Consider the following 6,331-nt stretch of genomic DNA (forward strand, 5'->3'; position numbering starts at 1 on the left):
TGTATATACATAAAAATATGCATGTGCAAATGCACGTGTGACCATACATGTAAGGTAAACAGGGAATGTCTTGGAGATTAACTTTTGGTTATATTATGTTGATGTTTGAATAAATCTTAAACAAAGTTTACTCTACCCCTATCTACTAAGTAATGTTTTTATTTTTATTTTATTTTATTTTATTTTATTTATTTATTTATTTATTTATATTATTATTATTATTATTATTATTATTATTATTATTATTATTATTATTATTATTATTATTATTATTATTATTTTTTTTTTTTTGCAGTGAAAAAAAAAAGATCATCTAAATTTTAATATATTCCTTTTACATAGTGCACTCATTCGTTATCTAGATATTTCTACTTCTACTTTATCTTCAAATATTTTGTAATGTTTTTCTTTTTTTTTATTCCAATTATATGTTAACTAAACTAACTAAAATGATTTTTATATTTTTCTTTTCATTTCTATGTTAACCCAAAACAAAAGAAGTTGAAAATATGTTAATGACAAAGTAATAAACAATTCCTTTAGAAGATTAAGAAAACAATACAATGTCTACAAGGGGAAAGAGAAGTTAGGATGCTAAAATACTAATTATCAAATTCACTTTTAAACGATAAAGTGAAAGCATTGCAAAGTCCAAAAATGAGAAAAAAGTTAAAAGAATGTTATTACACATGAAAGAAATTTGAAACATTGAATAAATTTTGATCGAAACCTTTGAAATTTCAATCAAAATGCTTGCATTTTTTTTTTTTTAAAATTGAAACCAAACTAGACAGATTTTGTTTCGGTACAATATTTCCATTGAAGCACACCAAAATTTGACCGAAACTAGTTGAAATCAGGTTTTCTTTTATAAAACTCATTGCGTTCGGACAAAACCTAAGATATTTGGCAGGTTATGCAGAACTAGTATAGTCCCATACAGAAAAGGGAGTTTATGACTCCTAGCACGTTCACAAGCACCACAAGCAGTGTGTCTAAGAGATGTCAAGGCAAATAGAAAGCCTTGGCAATGTATCGAACTGTCTTGAATGATGGGTGTCTAAGCCAGCAATTCCCGTCGGTGATTAGAACACTGGTATGAACATCAACAGGAGTGGTAGTAGTAATTGTGGAAGTGGCAAAGCATATAAACTGCTGTCACTCTGGCAGCAAAACACCCTCTGGTTCGTCTGAGAGTCCTTAATCAGAAGTAAAATGAGTAGAACTGAAACAAAACATTATTATTGGCAGAAAACATTGTACAAGAGTAATATAACGGCCATTACAAGTATAAGTAGCTGAACCCATAGCAAAATTAGAACGAGGAAGGCCATTACTGATAACAATCTTGTCAGAACCAAAATAAGGTGAAACCCACTACTAGATTACTCACATCTGCAGTTAGATGATTATTAGAACTAGTGTCTAAGATCCAGTAAGAAGTACCAAGACTCAAAAAGACAGGCCAGAGAGAAAAAATTGTGCCAAGAAATGCGTTGTTGAACCGTCATGGGTGATGAGAAACATAATAGTCACCTTGAGAACAAATCTGACAAGATGACCCTTGATGATCCGAAGAACAGGATGTCGGATCAGAGATCGACTGAAGGATTGCTGCTGTGAAGAGAAGTTAGGTGCATGACGAGAAATCGAGGATTAGATTTCTCAGAGGACTGACATGATTGATTCTGATCAGGATATTGTTGACAAGAGTATCGTGGATCAGAGGGTGGCTACTTAGAATGATTACGAACAGAACAGGGTTGGGACTAAAACAGCCGTCATTGGAACGATATGGGGAGTTGTGTTGAGAGAAGTCGGAGAGCAGTAGAGAGTTAGATGTTCGATGACCAGATTGAGAAGTCACAATATTAGCTGTGGTAAGCTGAAGAGAATCAGGGGATGAGTTTATCAAAGACCTGTGACTGATCAGCAGACCAAACAGCTCAATGAAGGACACTAGAGTAGGCTGAAGATGGATGGATGTTACAAAGTCTATAATCAGGAACCAAGCCATGGGAAAGTGATATCACTCGGGGTCCATAGCTCAGTGGTAGAGCATTTGACTGCAGATCAAGAGGTCACCGGTTCAAACCCGGTTGGGCCCTGATTAAGAAGGTTTAGTTGGCCGTCTTAGCTCAGCTGGTAGAGCGCGTGGCTTTTAACCACGTGGTCGTGGGTTCGATTCCCATAGACGGCGTTTCATATTTTTGATATTATCTTTCGGAGATGTAGGAGAGTAGAGATGTGAAAGATAGAGGTTCTTGGAGCTATCTGAGATTGATTCCCTCCCTTCTCTTATACAGGCGGGAAAGTTTCGTAGGATTGTAATTCCACAACAGGAATATTAATTATACAACGAAATGAATTCCAAAATGAATTGCGAGAGATTGCTAGGGGCGTTTGGAAATTGTGGGGGTGATCTTGCATTCATTGGAGAAAGGGTTTATCATCTTTCAGTTCAATAGTGAGGCATATATGACTGAGGTGTGGCGCCCGATGGTCAACCTGAAGCCGATGGTTGGGCTAAACCCACCTCAACCACAACATGCTAATTGCCGATTTCCGAATAATGAACCTCCTTATGATAGAAACCCGCAGTGAGTGGAGGGCAATCTCGCATAGAAGCATTTCCAATCCCCATCTCGAAGAAGAATTCACTCTTTCGAATGAGAAGAAAGCCCTGAAAGCGTTGGTTGACGACCTCTATTATTTGATGGTTGTTTCACGTACATAACAAATAGTGAGGTGTCGGCTTCAGCCCCCATCAAGTAGTCTCTTCCTGGGAAGCGCAATAATGATAGTGATAGGCGGGAGAATTCCAGGTAGTAAGCATTCCACATTTCCTATTGAAGGATGAGGGGAATCATAGAATTCAAAGGCAATCGAATCTTATTAAAGAGCCAGATGGAAGCAAGTGGTACCATCATGTCACGTAGAAGATGGCTTGCTAATGAATGGACTATAGCCGGAACGAGGACACAGATTATAGACCAAATCTTTCCTATTCTCCTAGTCGAGCATTCTTGCCTCACGCTAGGCGGTATAATTTGTGTTAAGTTGACTCCGTCTCGATAAAATGTTGAGAGATTGGTTTTTGATTTCTTAGTACTTGTTTAAAATAAGTAAAGCCCTTGAAAATATCTAGTGAATTATGGAACTATCACCCAAAATTGCGGAACTCACGACTCTATTAGTGCCATCGAATTACCAACTTTTACATGAATTTTCAAGTGGATGAGATCGGGCTTGCAGTGCAAGGAATAATGGACTTACATCACAATATCTCTTTCTTCCTCATTTTGATTTGGTTTTCCTATCATGAATGTTGGTTCGCACTTTATGGCGCAAAACTTGGATTTGTGAAGAGCGAGCCCCAGGCGTTGTGGCCTGAGGGGCTCCGCACGGACAGGCCGCTGCCCCCCGCTCTTCCGGACTCTGAGGACGAGGAAAAAAGAATGCGCTTAGGCAGGTTGTAAACCGGGCTCTGCGCATACTCCTCTGGTGCTACTGTTTATTGCTCTAGTTGTGATAGCGGCTTCTGCGGGTGATTTTGTAACCGCAGGCAGCCCAGCCTGACTTAATGAGGGCTGCGCATGAGATCACACTAGACGACTTCGAATGAGTTGGACAATGCAAGAAATTATAGCTGTTTCAAAAAGAGCTCTGCTTCCTTAAGAAACGGGAAGCAGACAAAATGACATTTAGGTGATGGCGGCGGCGGCCCACCGCTACACACTTCCTCACTAAATCAATGAGAGAAGTGCTCAATCATCCTCCAAGTGATGAAGGGGGGTAGCAGTTTCGGTGCCATTCCACATGAAATAGGATCATAAGTAACTCAGTGCTCCATACGGGGGAAATGAAAGCTGAATTCGTTCGGATCCCTCCCACATGTTCAATCTTTTTTTAGCAGTTTCCCCATAGATCTTTATCATTAACGCAACCTCCATTTTTCTCATTCATGGAGTTGTATTTAGTACCTCTAAGAAAGATAACTATCCACCGTTAGTTAGTAATGTGGGTTGGCTTGGATTACTTAGTGTTGCGCTCCTAGGAGGGCAGCGCGCTTTGGGATGCGGAGGAGCTATTATCGCCCAGCTCCCTAACCAAATGCGGCATTGAGTTCGGACTATAGGGAACCGTAGCATGGGGGGACGTCTAATCCTTTTGCCACCGCAAGGCTGGCTAATCGTACGCAACAGGAAGAACAACTATCATTCCTGTGGACATAGGTCACATTGACCGAATGATGTTAATCATTTCCTCTCTCTCTCTCTCTCTCTCTCTCTCTCTCTCTCTCTCTCTCTCTCTCTCTCTCTCTCACTCTCACGCAATGACCTCTAACACCAGCATATTATCTAATATTTTATATAATCTCAAACTCTTAACCAAGTACTTATTGTAAACCTAACTCTACAAAATATGTAATACATGTAATACTGGGACTCCACAGGATCACAACTACAAGAGTCCTACATGATTGAAGAACAAGGACTTTGGCTAGCTAAATTCTATATAAGCAGCATGTAACACATCATTTCAAACTAGTAGAATTATCTCAAACTCTCCCATGGTCATAGGTTGCATTAATCAATCGAACCACACAAACTTGGTGTTGCTTCCACTCTCTCTCTCTCTCTCTCTTCTCATCTTCTCAACTCAATGCAACCTACACTAACCCTAATTCAAAATTCTAATAGGGAAGTGTGCACAAAAAATCAAAAGCCCAAAGAAAAATTAGGAATCAAGTCTACCTCGAGGAATTCTTCTCTTAACTTCACCAACTCTGAGGAGGCCAAATATTATATCTGAAGAAAAGTTACTGAACTTGGTTTGTTTGGAGATGAGATGAATGGATCATAGAATTAAATTCCAAACCGCTTATTTGGGTGAAAGTATAGGTAGAATACTGAACTTGGTTCATATGCCTCTAAAATTTCTTGAGTTACTCTTAGGCCTTTTCAAGAATAGCTTTTAGCGATGGATTCCAATGCTGTTTTTTTCACTCTTCTTCTCTTTTCTACTTTAAAGATGGAATTCCAGAATTGTGAAGAAAAAAAAAAAAAAACAAATTGTCAGCAAAGATGGTCAAATAAGTTCTGTGACAAAATTTCAACTATGCTTAAGCTTCAAGATTCAACAATGTAGGACAAAATGAAAATTAAGAAGGATAGATGATGGAGAAGAATAAACATGCACCACAGTTCGGTGGAGGTTCGATCTGACTGATGCCAAACAACAAAGAAAATGAGGCTAGACAGAAGATTGGATTAATAAAGCGAAAATCTCTCCCTGAAAAGTTCTTAACAAAAACGTGAGTCTTGTTTGTAGGCTCATTTCAGACCAAACAAGATTCATCCAACACTGTTCAGATTATTAATAGTCTCTGACCTCATACGTCCTTGGTATGTTCTTGGACTTTTGGAGGATATTCTTGTGCTCCGAGATAAGCTTAACCCACGTAGGGTGGTGCATCAAGTTCGTGAAACAAATTGGTGTGTGGATATATTGGCGAGACTAGTTCTGGTTCCAAAGAAGCTACGATTGCAAACCTTCATGGTTTCATTCGTGAAGAGGTGCAGGGAAAGCGCTTCTTTCATGTAATTATTCATGTAAATTACTTGTATATAATATAATATAATATAATGTTCTCGCTTCGTTCCAAAAACATTTACCTGAATTACAAAGATAGCACCGACCTTAGAGCAACCCTGGAACAGTATTCGGGTCGTTAATTTTTCATGCCACATAAGAATAGCATCCTGTGACCCAAGAATGCAAATCTTCTTGGTCAAAATGTTAGAACAAAGGACTGAATTATGGGCTTACTAAAAGAAATAAAGCCCATTAATGCTCAACCTTTACCACACCCCACCTTCATCCACTGTTTAATTTTTTTCCCTCACCTTCAATCACTTCTACAAATTTTTACCCCCCCCAAAAAAAAAAAAAAAAAAAAAAAAAAAAAAAACTTCTACAAATTTATATATCATACTCCTATATAAGTGCATATACTCCTACTTTGTTGCAACTATTTCCATTTACTATTGTTTCTGCGATTTAGTTTTCATATCCACCGCTATTATTGGAGGGTTTGACAAATTACCTACTTTCACTTGGGTTAGAAATTAGATCTATGCCCTTAAAATTGTTTTCTTTCTCACTACATAATTGTTTCTTTGATTTAATATTCTAAGTTTCAATGTTTCAATTATTGATTGTTTATTGAGGTTAACATTTCTTTGATATTTCAATGAACTTTATCTTCTTTATTGATGAACCAAAGTAATAAAGGAGATGTGCCGTACCAATAAAAAGGGGAAAACAT

General features: G+C 38.0%; 2 non-coding genes across 2 annotated transcripts; both read left to right on the forward strand.

The window, feature by feature from the left end:
- Window positions 1–2,036: 2,036 nt before the first annotated feature.
- On the forward strand, window positions 2,037–2,108 carry TRNAC-GCA (transfer RNA cysteine (anticodon GCA)). The gene has a single exon. It is a non-coding gene; the product is annotated as a tRNA-Cys (tRNA).
- A 19-nt stretch (window positions 2,109–2,127) lies between these two features.
- Window positions 2,128–2,200, forward strand: TRNAK-UUU (transfer RNA lysine (anticodon UUU)). The gene has a single exon. It is a non-coding gene; the product is annotated as a tRNA-Lys (tRNA).
- The last annotated feature ends 4,131 nt before the right edge of the window (window positions 2,201–6,331 follow it).

The sequence above is a fragment of the Hakea prostrata genome, chromosome 7, assembly GCF_041222555.1.
Source record: "Hakea prostrata isolate BN-2017 chromosome 7, UWA_Hpros_2, whole genome shotgun sequence".
NCBI lineage: Eukaryota > Viridiplantae > Streptophyta > Magnoliopsida > Proteales > Proteaceae > Hakea > Hakea prostrata.